Source organism: Salvelinus sp. IW2-2015, linkage group LG21 (genome assembly GCF_002910315.2).
Source record: "Salvelinus sp. IW2-2015 linkage group LG21, ASM291031v2, whole genome shotgun sequence".
NCBI classification, from domain to species: Eukaryota; Metazoa; Chordata; class Actinopteri; order Salmoniformes; family Salmonidae; genus Salvelinus; species Salvelinus sp. IW2-2015.
The window spans coordinates 2,118,221-2,137,506 of record NC_036861.1 but is presented as its reverse complement, the minus strand read 5'-3'; the positions used below and the strand labels follow the sequence as shown (position 1 = coordinate 2,137,506).

General features: G+C 44.5%; 1 pseudogene; it reads right to left on the bottom strand.

The window, feature by feature from the left end:
- The window catches only part of LOC111982317 (keratin, type I cytoskeletal 18-A-like), a 37,126-nt pseudogene extending 19,515 nt beyond the window's left edge, over positions 1-17,611 (bottom strand).
- Between the last annotated feature and the right edge of the window lie 1,675 nt (positions 17,612-19,286).

Below are 19,286 nucleotides of genomic sequence, written 5' to 3'. Positions count from 1 at the left end.
TTTTGTCTTGTTGGAAGGTGAACCTTCGCCACAGTTTGAGGTCTGAGCACTCTGGAGTAGGTTCATCAAGGCAATCCTCTCTGTATCTTTGCTCTGTTCATCTTTCCCCTCGGTCCCGACAGTGTCCCAGTCCTGCCGTGATAACATACCACACACTGACGCTCGCCACCACCATACTCACGTAGGGATGGTGTAAGGTTTCCCCAGACGTGACGCTTTGGCATTCAGGCCAAAGAAATTCAATTCTTGGGTTTCATCAGACTAGATAATCTTGTTTCTTCATTGGTCCTGAGATCCTTATAGGTGCCTTTTGGCAAACTCCAAGCGGGCTTTCATGTGCCTTTCACTGAGGACTGGTTCCCCAGATCTATGCCTCGACACAATCCTGTCCTCGGAGCTCTACGGACATTTCTTTTCGCACCTCATGCTTGGTTTTTGCTCTGACAATGCACTGTCAACATATGGACCCTTATATAGACAGATATGTGCCTTTTACATCATGTCCTAATCAAATTGAATTTACCACAGGTGACTCCAATCCAGTTGTAGAAACAACTCAAGGATGGTCATGGAACAGGATGCACCTGAGCTCAATTTCAAGTCTCATAGCAAAGGTCTGAAAACTATTTAAATAAGGTATTTCTGTTTTTTCTTTTTAATACATTTGCCAAAATTTTCTAAAAACCTGTTTTTACCTTGTCATTATGGGGTAATTGTGTGTAGATTGATGAGGATTACTTTTTTAAAAATCTATTTTAGAAATAAGGCTGTAACGTGGTGTTGTTGCCGCTGAGGCCATCACCTGGCCGGTTCCAAACGCCCACCATATTAAACTGGAAATAGGCTTTAAGATGCAGAACCAAACCTTTGAAAAAAGCCGCAATATTCAGTATTTACATGTTAGAGCTGAGCTGTAAGGCTCTCTCTTACATTGAGTCCCAAATGGCACCCTATCCCTACATAGTGCTCTAACTTTACCCATGGGCTCTGGTCAAAGGTAGTGCACTATGTAAGTGACTAGGGTGCCATTTGGGAGTCCATCAATGTGAAGGAGCCATACAGTTCAGCTCTAAATGTAAATGATGTGTCATTTTCAAAGCTTTCCGTCTTGCCTTTGAGCCTATTTCCCAATATCAATAAGGAGGTGTTTCAAAGCATTGACATTGTAACATGTTTCAACCATCCGTGTGATGCAGCAGAACAACAACAGCTTTGTGAATGCGTGTGATGGCAGCCAGACCAACAAAAGCTGTGTTGAAGGCGTGTGATGCAAAGCCAGAAAAACAAAAAGCTGTGGTGAAATGGTGTGTGATGCACCAGAACACAAAAGCTGTGTGAATGGTGTGTGATGCAGCCAGCAACACAAAGCTGTGTGAAATGGTGTGTGAAATGCAGCCCAGAAAACAACAAGCTGTGTGAATGGTGTGTCATGCAGCCAGAACAACAAAAGCTGTGTGAATGGTGTGTGATGCAGCCAGAACAACACAACTGTGTGAAAAGGTGTGTGAATGCAGCCAGAACAACAAAACTGTGTGAATGGTGTGTGATGCGAGCCAGACACAAAAGGCTGTGTGAAAATGGTGTGTCCATGCCAGCAGAAACAACAAACGCCTGTGTGAATGGTGTGTGATGCAGCCCAGAACACACAAAAGCTGTGTGAATGGCGTGTGATGCAGCCAGAACAACAAAACTGTGTGAATGGCCGTGTTGATGCAGCCAGAACAACACAAGCTGTGGTGCATGTGTGTCATGCGCCAGAACAACAAAAGCTGTGTGAATGGTGTGTGATGCAGCCAGAACAACAAAAGCGTGTGAATGGTGTGCTGATGCAGCCAGCACAACAAAGCTGTGTGAATGGTGTGTGATGGCAGCCAGAACAACAAAAGCTGTGTGAATGGCGTGTGAGCCGCCAGAACAACAAAGCTGTGTGAATGGTGTGTGATGCAGCCAGAAACAACAAAAAGCTGTGTAATGGCGTGTGATGCACGCCAGAACAACAAAAGCTGTGTGAATGGCGTGTCATGCAGCCAGCAACAACACAAAGTGTGTGAATGGCGTGTGATGCAGCCAGAACAACAAAAGCTGTGTCCTATCAGTAAGTAGTGTGCAGGGCCAGATCAAGATGGCTGTCTTGGGAGGTTTCACGTGTGCTTAAGCGTCTTTTTTCTTTGTAACACCACACACATATCCACACACACAGCACACAACAGCACACACACCACACAACACACCACACACACACTACACACCACACACCACACACACACACACACACACACACACAACACACACACACACACACACCACACACACACAGTCACACACAACCACACAACAAACAGACACAGCACACACACACGGTAGCATTAGCATGTCAATAAGAACACACAGCCTCGTCCAGGTAATGTTGGCTAAAAGAAACAATAATTATTCAACAACATTTGGAACTGGAGAATTGGTGTTCTGGCTCATCCTGGAGGTGGCTGTCTCAGTGAAATACAGGTCTCCCTCCAAACATGGCAACCCAAAGGGCACATAGGGGTTTTCTTGGGCACAAGAGTGCACTATAAAGTGTTGCGATCTGGGATGCAGCTTTAAGACTAAACACAGAGGTTCATTATCATGTTTCTTGGTGTTTCCCTTAACAAAAACATAATTTCAACTGTAACTCTTGGATGGTAAACACTGGTTTGCTGCTGGTGTGGAGGGAGAATGTGTTATAGTCTCCTTCAACACCCTGTCCTCTATATCTACTGCTCTTGTGGAGAGAGAATGTTTTAATAGTCTCCCTTCACCCACCTGTCTCTAGATCTCCTGTCTGCTGTGGAGAGAGAATGTTTATAGTTCTCCTTCAACACCTGTCTCCTAGACTACTGTCTGCTTGTGTGAGAGAGAATGTGTATAGTTTTCCTTCAACACCTTCTCTAGACCTACTGTCTGCTGTGTGGGAGAGAGACATGTGTTATAGTCTCCTCAACACTGTCTCTAATCTATACTGTCCTGCTGTGTGAGAGAGAAGGTTATGTCTCCTTCACACACTTGCTCTAAAAGACCTACGTCTGCTGTGTGGAGAGAGAAGTGTTTTAGTCCTCCTTCAACACCTGTCGTCTAGACCTACTGCTGCTGTGTGGGGAGAGGAATGTGTTATAGTCCTCCTTCACAACCTGTCTCTGACCTACTGCTGCTGTGGGAGAGAAATGTGTATAGTCTCCTTCAACACCTGTCTCTAGACCTACTGCTGCTGTGTGGAAGAGAATGTGTTTATAGTCTCCTTCAACACCCTGTCTCTAGACTACTGTCTGCTGTGTGGACGAGAGAATGTGTTAATAGTCTCCTTCACACAACTGTCTCTCGACCTAACCGTCCTGCTGTGTGGAGAGAGAATGTGTTATAGTCTCCTTCAACCACCTGTCCTCTAGATTACTGTCTGCTGTGTGGAGAGAGAATGTGTTATAGTCTCCTTCAACACCTGTCTCTAGATCACTGTCGCTGTGTGGAAGAGAAGTTTTCTAGTCCTCTTTCACACTGTCTCTCAGATCACGATGTGGAAAAAGTCAAGGGGTCTGAATACTTTCCGAATGCACTGTATGTGCTTCAGTCAACTCTGCTTCGCCGACAGATCTGGAACCAGGCTGTAACAGGGCTGTATTCCACTCCAGACTCCAGTCCACTGTGACATAAGGGGGCTCTAACTAGGAGGGCAACAAACAAAGTCATTCTGTAGAGCAGACGCTGGTTAGGTACCAGTCGCTTCCTGCCTGCAGCCATGGGCCAAGGTGCTTAATCACGCCTGTTACATCAAAGTCACTGGCTGCATCCCAAATGGAAACCCTATTCCCTAAAAAGTGCACTACTTTAGACCAGAGCCCTATGGGAGCCCTATGGGCCCTGGTCAAAAGTAGTGCACTAACTAAGGAATAAGGTGCCAATTGGGATGCAGCCAGTGTGCCACAGACGGTAAAACCGACCAGACGGAAACAACACAGCCATGATGAGTGACTCATTCTATTCCCCCTATTCCACTGAAACCGAAATGCTCCTATTTCAAAACCTGAAACATGAGCTGAAATATCATCTCATGGGCAATAAGCGAAACTGACTAGATGTGCTGCGTTATTGTTGAAAACAACACCGCTATGAGAGGAAGCTATAGCTCATTTGCTAAACATATCATATTCCCTGAAATCAAAATGCTACTATTTCAAAGCCTGTAATACTGTCCCCATCCGATGTGATGTTGTCGAAAACAACAGCTATGGAAGGTGGCTATAGGCTACATGCCAATTGCAAGTTATCCTCTTCAACTGAAATCCAAACGCTCCTGTTTCAAAGACTGAAAAGATTACTGTCCTCAGCTGATGCCTTATAAGGACTTAGCAGTAAACAGACCAGAGAGGCCCGTTACAAGTGGTGTATTACAATGCTGCRGGTTGTGGTTTACGACGTATCAATATCTAAAGAGGTTGTATGGAGCAGTATTTCAATATCGTAGTAAAAATCTCTTCTGAGGTAATGGATTGTCTATGGGTACCTTTCTGTAAGTGGAGGGGTGWGTGATGAGGATAAAGAGGGAAGGAGAGAGAAAGAGAAGGAGAGAGAGAAAGAGGGATAGAGGYGAACAACCCATCTCAGACCTCAGACCACCTCAGAGCTCCGACACTAATTCAGTACAACAAATCAAAATAAACCAACTCCTCTTATCTTACCACATGTCACTGCGTTGCCTGGAAACAGCCGAGGTGAGCTATGATCAGGGTGTGACTAGGTGGCAGGGAGCCAAGGGAAAGACAGAGAGAGGGATGGAAGGAAGGAAATAAAGAGATGGGGAGGGACGAAGGCAGTGGGACACTGCGTACCTGTGGGAGAGATCCTCCATGGGCTCGGGGTCTGAGTGTGGCTCCAAAACGGCTAGGCCCGGCAGTAGAGCATGGAGCTTGATTTGGGCCGGCGGCCAGGCCGGGGTGTCGGTCATCTGGGACTTGATTTAGGCCKGTGAGGGTGAGGCGGTCGCACTGCGTCCTGATTCGGTCGAGGAGCTGGGAGAGCTCCATCCCTGTGCCATCCTCCTCCCACGCTGTGGCCGTCACTAGCAGCGCATCACAAGAGTTGGCCTGCTGCTGCTGCAGAGCACGGGCTGCCTGCACAATGAGCCAACCAGAGAGAGGGAGAGAGAAGAGGGAGAGAGAGACAGGGAGATATATGACTGTAAGAGAGTATACAAGAGTGTGTGTGTGACAGCGAGAGGCGATGGATCTGATAATGAAGGAGAAAAGGGAACAGAGAGAGAACGAGGGCAGAGGAAGAGAGCAAGAGAGAGAGAGAACAGTGTGAGATCAGACACACGCAATGCAGGGGAGGGAGTCTGTTATTGAGCCTGAGCCTGTGAGTCTGGGACAGTGTGTGTGAGTCTGGGACAGTGTGTGTGTGTGCGTGCGTGCGTGGGAGAGAGAAGCTGGATCACGTAAAGACCTGAGTGGAGGAAGGGAAGGGGAGTATTAGTCAGCAGGAATAAAAAGGGGTTAGTAAAAGAGAAAGAGAGAGAGAGAAGGGTGGGAGGATGACAGGAAAGCATTGAAATGGAAAGGATAGTGTAAAACCTAACAAGCCTTTCCACTGAGGTCAACAGGGGAGGTGTGCGAAAAACAGGAGTCTGGTTAATGGGCTAATAAGGAGAAAGTGTTCTGAGACGCTGCTCTTTCTTTACAGTCGCTTGCTTCCCCCTCTCCCTCCCCTCTCTTCCGTCTCTCTCTCTTCCGTCTCTCTCTCTTCCGTCTCTCTCTCTTCCGTCTCTCTCTCTTCCGTCTCTCTCTCTTCCGTCTCTCTTCTTCCTTTTTTTGTCTCACTTTCTCTCCCCTCCGCACATAACATTCAAAAAAAAGAATGATGACTAGTGGGAATTATCAAGGTGGAATTATCTGTACGAAACACACTGGATGCTGATCAGTAAAAAGTACATGCATTTCCTCTAATTGGAACAGGACTAGAGTTGATAACCCTGCCAGAGTCCACTTCCACTGGGCAAACCTGGTTGAATCAACGTTGTTTCATGTAATTTTTTGATGTTTTGTGAAGTGGGAATCTACGTGGGAAATACATTGGATTCTGAAAAAGTATCAATCGTATGTTGTTTTGAGGGTGAAACTTTAAAAACAACAGGATTATGTAATCATGGTAACCAAATTTCAACATGATCAAACCTTGTATATAATAGTTCATGTTTGCAAATTTAAAACAATGTCAGTTTTCACGTTATTCCAGTATTCAGAAAAAATAGTTTATTATTTCATTCAATCCCAGAATTCGGAAAAATAAGACCATAAAATTTTGTTTGATTCAGGTCCTATTCTTTAAACTTAAGATTTTTGGTTGAGATGTCAGACGTGAATCAACATATCAATTATTAATTTGGAGATAAACTGGAATTAAAGTCAGTGGCACAGCTGGAACTATCCAAGCAAGAGATAAATCTCCTTCAAATGTTGATATTTGGTTCCGTTAACAACCAAACRCAATTCAATGTTATTTTTGAAATACAATAAATAGCCTATTAACTTGTCGACATGTTAACAAATGATGTGTTGGATTCATGTCTCCAACTCAACCACAAATACAAGTTGAAGAATGGGATTAAGCCAGTGGCTCAGATGRAACTATACAAGCAGTAGATACATCTCCTTTAAATGTTGATATTTTTGATGCAACCAAACACAATTCAATATGACTTTTACAGTAAATAGCCTAAAGTTAAGGCTATCTTACAAACTAATGTTACAGTATTTATTCAACCTTTTTACGGMTGTCTTTACTGAACAAATGCAGGTGTCCGCAACCGTACAGACCCTTGCAACATGCACACAGACACTGGCACAAGACCGTACCACATAGTCCTGGTGCATGTCCTGCAGCTCTGTCATGGAGTGGTGTAGCTCCGCCTCCAGCTGCACGTTGGTTTGCTCCACCCTCATCTTGTTCTCCCTCAGCAGAGCCACCTGTTGCTCCAGACACTTGGTCTGCCTCTCTTCCACCTCACATCTATGACAGGACACACGGYACATCTCATCATATCAACTGGGTCGTATTCAATAGAGCATTCAATGGAAAATGTTTTAAAACGTTTTAAAATCGAAAAACACATTTTTTCTTTTTAAATAATAAAATAAATAAAAATCTTACTGGACAGGTAGTCCCTGTTTCCATGTTTCAGTCTGTGATATTGACTTGTATTTAGCCTTGACCACAGTGGTCTATGCAAAGCAGCTATAAGCCTATACTTTACCAGGAGGTGGTGATGGTTACATAGGGAAATRTTTTTCAAWGTAAGGCTACTGAATGTACCCGACTCTGGGCCAACTAGCCAGGGTACCCTACACGGGTGGTGAAACAGCTACACATACTGTGCATGTAGGTAAACACTGTGACACAGTATATGGGAAACGCTACAGCCACACATCCATTGTATCTAAGCAGGTGCATAGCCCTTTCCTGCAGTCAGTGACTAAAAACACCCTCTTTGGCCTCACGGGTGGAATGTTATTCATATTTTTCAKAATTTCGGAATTAATAAAGATGTTTTTATTTATTTATGACGGAMATATGGTGTTTCTATGTCAAACGGTTTTGTTATAATTCAGTCTTCTGTGATGTACTGTATATAAMGTGTAATAGTGGGATGCAAACTCTATATCTGACATGGTACAGGTGTCTTCTGTTTTTAAGCCMMTWACCATGTGTGTGAGGTGTATACTTTTGTCTCAAAGTAGATTTGTTTAAGACTACCAAGAATCACTCTGTGTGACACTGATTTAGCCCACTTTAGTCAAATGTTTTAAGATATACAAGTGTTTTCAGGTAAAGGTAAATAGACTGCACACTGCAATCTCTGCTCCCATGTGTTTTAGTGACCCTTCATCAGCTCTGACATAATCATGTAAAAGACCTTATCATACAGTAGGAAAGAAATCATGCAACAGTCACTCAGTAGTTGCAATAGTCCTCACTTCCCAACATGCTAAAGTCACAGTCACGGACATCAAATCAAAGTGTGTTGGTCACGTACACAGTTTAGCAGATGTTATAGCGGGTGCWGTGAAATGCTTATGTTACTAGCGCCTAACGATGCAGTAAAATGTCAACAAGTACACAAATAATATATATATATTTTAAATATAATATAAACCTTGTGACACAGAGTTGCAGACAACATCTTGACAGAGGCCCAGGTAAGGCCTGCAGGACACAATATATAAATAGAGGACGTGTGTATTCATAGCTCATAGCTGTCTGCATGCTGTTGCCCTCCCTTGCCCTTCAGGGGTTAATGGATATCCCTGCATCCCAAATGACACCCTATTCCCCATTTAGTGCACTACTTTTGACCACACTCAATGGGTACCCTTATGGGCCCTGGTCAAATGTAGTGCTCTAAATAAGAATTAGGGTGTCATTTGGCACGCAGCTCTCTGGCAGTAGCAGAGGGGCTGGTGTGTCACTCTGCATCAATACAGATGGGGAAAGTGCCGACGAGGCACAACACAGCCGGGCTGCGATTTGTATGCAGGTTGTTGAGCAGGAGTGGGAACTAGGCGAGTTACAACAGAGTGCGGACTGTACTGCTGCTACAGTAGAGAAGTGATTATAAAGTATCGCTGCAGGGGAAAATAAAATATCTGATTGTTATTCAAGAGGTGCATTTAAAGTGTTATAGACTGAAATTGGTAGGAGTAGGATTTGATGGATTTTCCCAGAAGGCATTCACAACTGCTATGGTATAGCTTTGTTTTCATTAGATATGATGAAAATAAATACTATGAGGGCATATGTTACTGTATTAGTATAGTATTCTAGGCCTGACCTAGAATGWCCCAAACACGACTGACCTGGCCTGGATGGTAGAAGCCCTGGACATCATGTGGTCAGACTGCAGCACCAGCTCTGCATTTTCCATCAGCAGATKACCAACCTACAGAACCAAAACACAGTCAACACACACAAGACAAAATAACAAGGAAGGGAATAAGATGCGACGAGAAGCGTGTAAAACATGATCGATTTCAGAATGTGTTCAATCTTGTTGAACCATGTAACGTCATCGGTCCAATAGGTAGGAAAACACAATGAAACATGACATCACATTCGAATAAACCTCAGTACACTGGAAGTTCACATTACCAGGTGCTGCATCAAATTGGGGTCTTTTTTTWAATGTGAAAACATGCGGGTGAGGCKTATCGCAATAGAACAACTGTAGTAAAGGTTTCGCCTCCTTGTATTACACTAGCCTCGTCTCATACTGTGTGGCATGACATTGACCAATGGAAGAGTTGGCTACAGCACATAGAGTACGGGACAAGGCTAACACACTAGCACAAGCATAAAGAGAGACGCCTTTGAATGTTCATCAGAGAAAGGAAGTTGGAACAGAGACGAGAAAGAATTATACTGTACACAGAGAGATAACAATGGTATCCACAATTTYATCTGATTTGGGGGAAGTAGATAAAGKGCTTCATTGCCCAAAAGAAACWAAAGTATCCCTTTAATCAATTTAGACAAGCCAGTTGGAATTGMTCTTTATTCTGTGAGAATAAGATCACTTGAGGTTGAGCCACTTCACATTCATTGAAAAGACTGCACAATAATATTCTGCCTGTTCATGCTTGTCAGATTGCCACCAGCTCAGTGAKTCAGATTTATTACATGATGACGTTCCACGATTTGGGTTCATTAAGACAATRTCACGCCCTGACCTTAGAGACTTTTTTATGTCTCTATTTGGTTTGGTCAGGGTGTGATTTGGGGTGGGCATTCTATGTTKTGTTTTTCTATGATTTTGTATTTCTATGTTTTGGCCGGGTATGGTTCTCAATCAGGGACAGCTGTTTATCGTTGTCTCTGATTGGGAACCATACTTAGGTAGCCCTTTTCCCTCCTTTCTTTGTGGGAAGTTGTCTTTGTTTGTGAAACTATAGCCCTTGAGCTTCACGGTTGTTTTTGTATTGTTTATTGTTTTTGTCGGCGTCATTTTCTTAATAAAAGGAATATGTACGCTCACCACGCTGCACTTTGGTCCACTTCTTTTGACGACCGTGACAAAACCTCCCACCATAAAAGGACCAAGCAGCGTGGCCAGGAGTATGAGACAACCTGGGAGGAGGTAGAGAGGTGGTCGGTCGACCCAKGGAGAGTGCCAGAGCCCGCCTGGGATTCAATTGAGCAGTGTGAAGAGGGATACCGGAGAATGGAGTCGGCGAGACGTACACGGTTAGCGAGGAAGCCCGAGAGGCAGCCCCCAAAAAATGTTTGGGGGGGGCACACGAGGAGATTGGCTGAGTCAGGTTGGAGACCTGAGCCAACTCCTCATGCTTACCGTGGCGAGCGTCGTACTGGTCAGGCACCGTGTTATGCGGTGGAACGCACGGTGTCTCCAGTGCGCGTTCACAGCCCGGTGCGCTACATCCCAGCTCCSCGCATCTGCCGGGCTAGGGAGAGCATCCAGCCAGGACGGGTTGTGCCAGCCCTGYTCTCCAGACCTCCAGTGCGCCTCCTCGGCCCAGTATATCCTGCGCCGGCTCTACGCACAGTGTCTCYGGTGCRTCTGCACAGCCCAGTGCGTCCTGTSCCAGCGCCCCGCATGTGCAGGGCGAAGATAACCATCCAGCCAGGACGGGTTGTGCAGGCTCTAAGCTCGAGACCTCCAGTGCGCCTCCACGGCCCAGTGTATCCGGTGCTTGCCAAGGACAAAGCCTCTGTATGTCTCTCCAGCCTGGTGAGTCCTGTGCTGCGCCAGACCTAAGCCTCCTGTATGTCTCCCAGCCTGGTGAGTCTGCTGCTGCAGCACCTCTATGCTCCACGGGACCCGGGCAGCTGCACTCGTCCATACGTCTCCTCACTCCAGTGATGATCCATGGCAAGAAGCCTCAGTGTGATCCATGGCAGAAGCTCCAGTGATGGATCCATGGAGCCGTAATCATCTGCCCAGTGATGGATCCTGGCAAGAAGCCTCCAGTGGTGATCATGGGCGAAGCTCCAGTGATGATCCATGGCACGAAGTCCAGTGATGATCCATGGCAAGAAGCCTCGTGATGATCATGGCCGAAGCCTCAGTGATGATCATGGCACGAGCTCCAGTGATGATCCTGCACGAAGCTCAGTGAGGAGTCATGGCACGAAGCCTCCCACGACGGCCTACAGTCCGGAGCCTCTAGCGACGGCCTCCAGTCCGGGCCCGGCAGAGGGTCCAGTCCGGGGCCGCAACGGGGTGCCAGTCCGGGGCCCTCAATGAGGGTCCGCCCAGAGTTGCACCAAAAAGTGGGGTGAGCCAGTGGTGGAGCGGGGTCTGCGTCCAGCACCTGAGCCGCCACCGGGATAGACGCCACCCAGACCCTCCCCTATAGGTTCAGGTTTTGCGGCCGAGTCCGCACTTTGGGGTGGGGGGGGTATGTTATGCCCTGACCTTAGAGATAATTTTTTTATGTCTCTATTTGGTTTGGTCAGGGTGTGATTTGGGGTTGGGCATCTTATGTTTTGTTTTTTTCTATGATTTTGTATTTTTATGTTTGGCCGGGAGGGTTCTCAATCGGGACGCTGTCTATCGTTGTCTCTGATTGGGAACCATACTTAGGTAGCCCTTTTCCCTCCTTTCTTTGTGGGAGGTTGTTTTTGTTTGTGGCACTATAGCCCTTGAGCTTCACAGTTGTTTTTGTATTGTTTATTGTTTTTGTCGGCGTCATTTTCTTAATAAAAGGAATATGTACGCTGACCACGCTGCACTTTGGTCCACTTCCTTTGACGGCCGTGACAGACAAGGCCTGAAGMAGTTGTGGCACAGATATTATTAAAGCCGAAGAGCCTGTCATAGTAATTCTAGTACTTGACCTCATAAACCATAAATGTTTGGCGTTGACTGCAATGTGAGCACATGAAATTGGAACTAATGTTATCCAAAATCCCTTGCATCTTTGATATTGAAATGTTTGCTGTACCACCTAGGGCCATTTTGAGCAAACAGAGTTTCAATGTTGACTCTTCCTTTGCCAATCACAATAGCACAATACTTACTCAAGGCCACCACACCCATTCTGAAGGAGGAAAGTCAGGAATAACTTGGACTTATTTGTGTTGTGTTTTTGCTCACACAACCGCCTCAAAGGTTATGAACATAATTTCATTGCAATTACCCATTCCATTATCTTAGCCCTGACAGCTATTCATCTCTGACTGTGTTGATTCATTGCCCTGAGAGAGTACAAACCAGATATTTGCGGTTTGTTTTCTTCCGACAGGGCACTTCTCCAACTGAACATTAACGGATTGATTTCAAATGAAATCAAATTGTATTTGTCGCATGTTTCGTAAACAACAGGCGTAGACTACCAGTGAAATGCTTACTTACAGGCTCTTCCCAACAATGCAGAGAGAAAAATAGAAAAATAATAACACAGGGAATAAATACACAATGAGTAATGRTAACTTGGCTATATACACRGGGTACCAGTATTCCTTATTATGGCTTGTTATTCAATGCTTCTAAATAGAATGAGGGTGGYGCCAGGTYTTAAAACCTAAACMCACAACAATAACAGTAGTCTAGGACTGAAACCGGACTTGASGAAGATGCACATAACAAAGTCAATTGTTACTATAAATCATGAATTAATGTCAAAGGAAGATTTGAAGAATGTTATCAGTTATGCGTATGTCAAGTCATACATTTTTCATTTAATTTGATTTATTTAGCCAGGATAGTCCACTCAGTAACAATTGTCACTGTTTTCCAGGGAGTCCTGGGTTCCATAGAAATCAACATTCCAGGAATTAGTCCAGGCGAAAGTGTGAGGAAATGTCATACATACACTACCRGTCAAGTTTTAGAACAMCTACTCATTCAAGGGTTTTTCTTTATTTTGACTATTTTCTACATTGTAGAATAATAGTGAAGACATCAAAACTATGAAATAACACATACRGAATCATGTAGTTTCCAAAAAAGTGTTAAAGAAATCAAAATATATTTTATATTTGAGATTATTCAAATAGCCACTCTTTGCATTGATGACAAGCTTTGCACACTCTTGCCATTCTCTCAACCAGCTTCACCTGGAATGCTTTTCCAACAGTCTTGAAGGAGTTCCCACATATGCTGAGCACTTGTTGGCTGCTTTTCCTCACTCCGCAATCCGACTCATCCCAAACCATCTCAATTGGGTTGAGGTCGGGGGATTGTGGAGGCCAGGTCATCTGATGCAGCACTCCATCACTCTCCTTCTTGGTAAAATAGTTCTTACACAGCCTGGAGAATGTTGGGGTCATTGTCCGGTGGAACAAATGATAGTCCCACTAAGCACAAACCACAATGGATGGCATATTGCTGCAGAATGCTTGGTAGCCATGTGGTTAAGTGTGGCCTTGAATTCTAAATAAATCACAGACCATATCACCAGCAAAGCACCCACACACCATAACACCTCCTCCTCCATGCTTTCGGTGGAAAATACGCATGCGGAGATCATCTGTTCACCCATACCGTATATCACAAATACACGGCGGTTTGAACCAAAAATCTCCAAATTTGGACTCCGACCAAAGAACAAATTTCCACCGGTCTAATGTCCATGCTCGTGTTTCTTGGCCCAAGCAAATCTCTTCTTCTTATTAATGTCCTTTAGTAGTGGATTCTTTGCAGCAATCAACCACAAATGCCTGATTCATACAGTCCTCTGAACAGTTGATGATGAGATTGTATCTGTTACTTGAACTCTGTGAAGCATTTATTTGGCTGCAATTTCTGAGGCTGGTAACTCTACTGAACCTATCCTCTGCAGCAGAGGTAACTCTAGGTCTTCCTTTCCATATTGACTGACCTTCATGTCTTAAAGTAATGATGGACTGTCGTTGCTCTTTGCTTATTTGAGCTGTTCTTGCCATAATATGGACTTGGTATTTTACCAAATAGGGCTATCTTCTGTATACCACCCCTACCTTGTTCAGAACACAAACTGATTGCTCAAACACATTTAAGAAGGAAAGAAATTCCACAAATTAACTTCTAACAAGGAACACCTGTTCATTGAAATGCATTCCAGGTGACTACCTCATGAAGCTGGTTGAGAGAAATGCAAAAGAGTGTGCAAAGCTGTCATCAAGGCAAAAGGGTGGCTATTTGAAGAATCTCAAATATAAAATGTATTTTGATTTGTTTAACACTTTGTTGGTTGCTACATGATTCCATATGTGTTATTTCATAGTTTTGATGTCTTCACTATTATTCTACAATGTAGAAAACAGTAAAGTAAAGAAAAGCCCTTGAATGAGTAGGTGTTGTAAAACTTTTGACCGGTAGTGTATGTACATTTGTACATGACATGTTCTCACATGGTAACGCCTGCAGATATCGTATCAGTGCAGCTATGCATGAAGGATCTTTATGATGATCAATGGACTGGCAATCGCTCATATTTTATGCAACACTCTCACTGAAAGTGAAATTGGGCATAAAAGTCAACCCTCCCGTTGCCTTCAATACTAATAGGTCAGATCTTGGTGCTTTCTTCGCCTTTGTCTCTATTCACATTCAGAGACCATAAATCAAGGAGTGGTTGCAAAACCTCCAATCAGCTCATGCGAGCGAGCTGACAATTACAGCAGCCTGTGTTAATGGTCTACTAGGGCAACGGCCTTTAAAGCAATAAGGATCCACATTCTTGTGTGTGACAATGGAGTGATGGCTTGTTTCCAAATGTCCTGACATACTTCTCAATCTCTGTAACAGTTGACATTGTCTGGGTTGTCATATGCCAGTTTTAATTAAACTGCTATTAAGTGTAATCATCGCCAGGACTGAAAATCGTTAATAACCGGTTTGTTCAGTCAAAGCCAAAACCCTGCACGCAAGAAAACACCTTTGAAGTAAAAATGCTTTGCAAGCTATTTTCAGAGACATTTTGTCGGCTTTGGTCTACTCTGGTAAAAAAATATACGGATAATATACAGCACAAGTTAGATTCTTAAAGTCAGTCCKACTAGCTACTGTATGGCCACAACACACCAGCTCAATCAAATCTAGAAATTACAGTACCTCAGCATAATCACTGGCAAACAAATGGACTGTTTAATGAGTTGGGGTCCCTCAGGGCTCAATGTTTGGACCAATTAAAAAGGTAATAGATGGCAGTCTCACCTGGGAACGAAGATCGTCCACAGTCCTTTCCTGCTGSGTCCATTCCTGGGGGTGCGGGGCGTTCCTCAGACCCCAGTCTGCAATCTGGCCCTCCAGATGCCAGTTTGCCTCTTGCAGCTTGTTTACCTGCTCCAGGAAGCCCTTMAGACGGCYGTTGAGGCCCTGCATGGTCCACCGAGAGTCCTGCAGCAAATCCATGATGCTCCTATGCAGTGTACACCCCAAAAACACACACAGACACCTCTCAGGGGTATTATCAAACACTTACAGCCTCGCCAACTCAGGAGAGTGTCCGATACAAAGGGTCAACCCAAACGTACAGTAAACAATTATGCCATCCAAAACMTCTTGCACTTCAATTTCAGCATACGTCCACACCACAGCCACTTGCAACCCTGGCAGGCAGCGCCCTGCCTGCCACCGATACTGGTGAGATTACGGACCCATGGGTAAATTTACTGGGTAAATATTTACCTAGCAATACTCACCTGTGAGGCAACGTGGCGTCCCTCRCTCTCTCTCCTCCTCTCTCTCTCTCTCTCTYCCCCCCCTCTCTCTCTCCAGGCTAGGCAGCACCTTGTATTGGCAGTAGTAAGATAAGCACCAGTCTCAGTAGTCCCTGGTCGCGGCAGCGAGCTGCTCCTGATCCTCCCCTCCTAGACGGAGCTGGACCACATTCTTCTCCACYGCTTCGAACAACTTTCACTTTCCCACTRGGTCCCAGGTCAGAGACGGTCCCCTGTCTGTGACAGATCAGATAGGAATGGTAKGGTTAGGGCTAGTCTCGCTATCGCTCTCGCACCAGCTATGTGTCAGCTGTCAWGGGGTCAGCCATGACAGGGCCAGGTTCACTCGCTGGACACACTGCTGCTTACATCACCAGCGCTCTGAGGCCCTTTGTGTTCTCTGATCCAGGATTACTGAGCCCTGTGTGGAGGGAAAGTTCATGCACACACTGCGACAACACTCTCTGTTTGTGTGTGTGTGTGTTTGTTTGCACTTGTGTATGTGTGTAAACAACATATCTAGTATCCACTAATACTACACTTTAATTAATAGTGAGAAACTAATGTCTATCCACTGACTCATCAGATAAACAGCCTGTAATAAACACTGAACTTTGTGATGTGTCGCATGGGTTGCTCAATTCCTCCCTTGACTACCACTACCCTCTCATTGGCCTGTTTTGTGAGTGTGTGTATCTGTGTGTGTGTGCATGTTGTGTGTGTGTGTGTGTGTGTGTTTGTCTGTCTGGGGGGGCAAGTGAGATCATTTTCCAGACATTCGAAGGACACAACTTTTTCATCCTCTTGAAGTTGACAACAATGTTCTACTTGTATAGGAGGTACCAAATGTGTGTTGATTCGTCATGGCAACCATCAAGCTTTCTTTCAGTCTTTCACTGACTTTTTTATGACTTTACCTCAAGTAATGTGAGGATGTTATTCCCATGATCAATTCATCTAACCAAGATCTTAGACATTTTGGCACCAGAACATACGTCATAACAATACAAGCTTTAAGTCAGGTGAGGTAATAAGATAAGACGTATGGTTACGGTAGTTAAGGTGTGGGTGCGGCATCGAAAGAAGCCGGTGTACGTCTGACGGGAAAAAGCACAATAAAACATCCAGGTTAAGCCGCTCTGAAAGGGTGTTTGGAATGTGAGTCAAGGTAACACAACTCATAGTCATCTCTATTTGTCACGCTCTCTCTCTCTCTCTCTTGGAGTATGCACTTTCAAGTCCTTTCCAGTCCTTTGCACTCTCAATCTACCTCATTAGGTGATAAAGGCAGCAGACGACTGTGGGATTTACTTGTTGGATCAATAAAGGGTTTCTCTTCCTTTCTGTGTAAACAGCCACGCCTACATTGTACCATTCACAGACAGGATCTAGGGATTATTAATATGAGGTCACATTTAAAGCTGCTACAAACACTGTGTCTGTCTAGAGTCTATAGTACAATATCCCCATGGAAACACTTCATGGGCAAAAAGAATGTTCTCTCATTGAAGTGTTTCCCTCAATAAGTCAGTGCCTGTGGTTTTGGCTTTGGTCCATAACAAGCGCATACTAGTAGAGAGAGTCATAGGACAGTCTATTCAGACAGGGAGGAGAGAGAGGTGAGAAATGCTAGACCCACACATCCACCAGACCAAAATGAAACCAGGTGAGATCTAACAAGCATGTCAAAGAGAAAACTAGAGCAGGTGGAAGTAAGCGGCCACTCGGGGCTGTTAGGGCTCTTACCATCACACATACACGCCCACGCAGCGCTGGCCCGCAGCCTATCCCCCTGGTACAGAGGGCGTTGATGGTTTGATGTCTATGATGAGGGCGATTGATAGTGCCGTCGTTAACAGGATGAAAACAATACGGTGCAGCAAGCTCTTCTGCGTGTGTGCCTGGGACAACATATCACAAAATGTGAGTGAATGCGCACGGGGAATGTGGTCCAGCCGGTTCCAGTCAGGACACTGCGGTGCGTTGCTCCCACAAGGAAGCAGTTTCGCCGCACAACATTTGCAGGGAACGTTGAGGCACGCAATTAACTGAGGGGATCAGGCAAGCAGGCAGTGAGCAAGGATAAGTAAACAAGTAAAAACCTGATAGAGGTCAAGTGTTGATCTTGATCTTGACAGTGCTACCTAAGACCTTTAGTTCGTACTCCTTAACCTGTTTCCCCTAGTACATTCATTCCTCTACATGTTTTCTGCAGCAAAAGAGCACAAGCAATTATGACAACTGACAGTTTTTTTTAACCTATTCCATTAGGCATTTAAGCTTTATTAAACCAACAGTGGGACCTGTAGGTATCATTTGAAACACACTGTAGCACACAGTACTGTGTTAACGCCAAGAGGGTTTTGTCTGAGCATGATCACATTATGCAACCTCTGAGACTAGAGCCCTGATTTGTAGGTTATTATGGTATTAATCCAAACCAGTTCAAATGATTAACTGCAGTAAAACKCTTTAGCATGATCTCAGTAACTGGTCACGTTTTGGCTTCCACATACCTGACATGCCATTGTAAACCAGTAAACCATTATTATACTGTTGAACACGGTCTGGGACATACACACATTTACAATACTTCACAATCACACTTTTTATGAGTAGGGGTAATAATGTCTGGGCCAAATTCCTAAACTGGCCTACCATATTACCATGGCCACCTAATTATCCTCAGCTTCCAWATGGCTCATTTAAAACCTATCTACGTCCTCCTGCAATGCTCCACAGGTCTCTGCTGTAAAATATGTTGTTGTTATAGCTTACTTTCGAAGCTACACCACATTGTGAAAATGGATGTCTTTTCGAACTGGTAATGAATTTTCAGGACAACCATATGGAGCAGCGTTTCACAGCTGCTGACTGGGTCCTGGATAGAAAACAACATGTTTTGTTCACTTGGTGGGCCACAAACCTTTGAAAACCCACTTGTGTGAACTTTCAATCTTAATTCATCAAGAACCATTGAGCTTCAGTCACTTAGTCCTTTTGAACTCTCTACTGACTAAGGCCTACTGTATGCATTGGGTCCATCTCTCCTGTCATCTCTCCTGTCACTGATCTATCTATCTATCTATCTATATATACAGTACCAGTCAAAAGTTTGGACACACCTACTCATTCAAGGGGTTTTCTGTATTTTTACTATTTTCTACATTCTAGAATAATAGTGAAGACATCAAAACTATGAAATAACCCATATGGAATCATGTAAAATATTTACTAAATAAATTAAAGTAAAAAAAGTTACACAATAAAATAACAATAACGAGGCTATATACAGGGGGTACCGGTACCGAGTCAATGTGCGGGGGTACAGGTCAATAAACATCTCCTGTAGCTGATCCGCGTTCATCTGACCACTTCCGTATTGAAGCGAGTCACTGGTACGTCTGCTTAGTTTTTGCTAGTAAAAGCAGGAATAAGGAGAGGATAGAATTATAGTAGATTATGCACAGGAGAGATATTGTGCGCAATCTCATCTTGGAGTAATGGTGGTCTAGAGTTGTTTCACCTCTAGTTGCACATGTGACGATTGCTAGGTAGCAATGTGGGGGTGTAAAAGAGACTTAGGTTATCTTGATTAAAGTCCC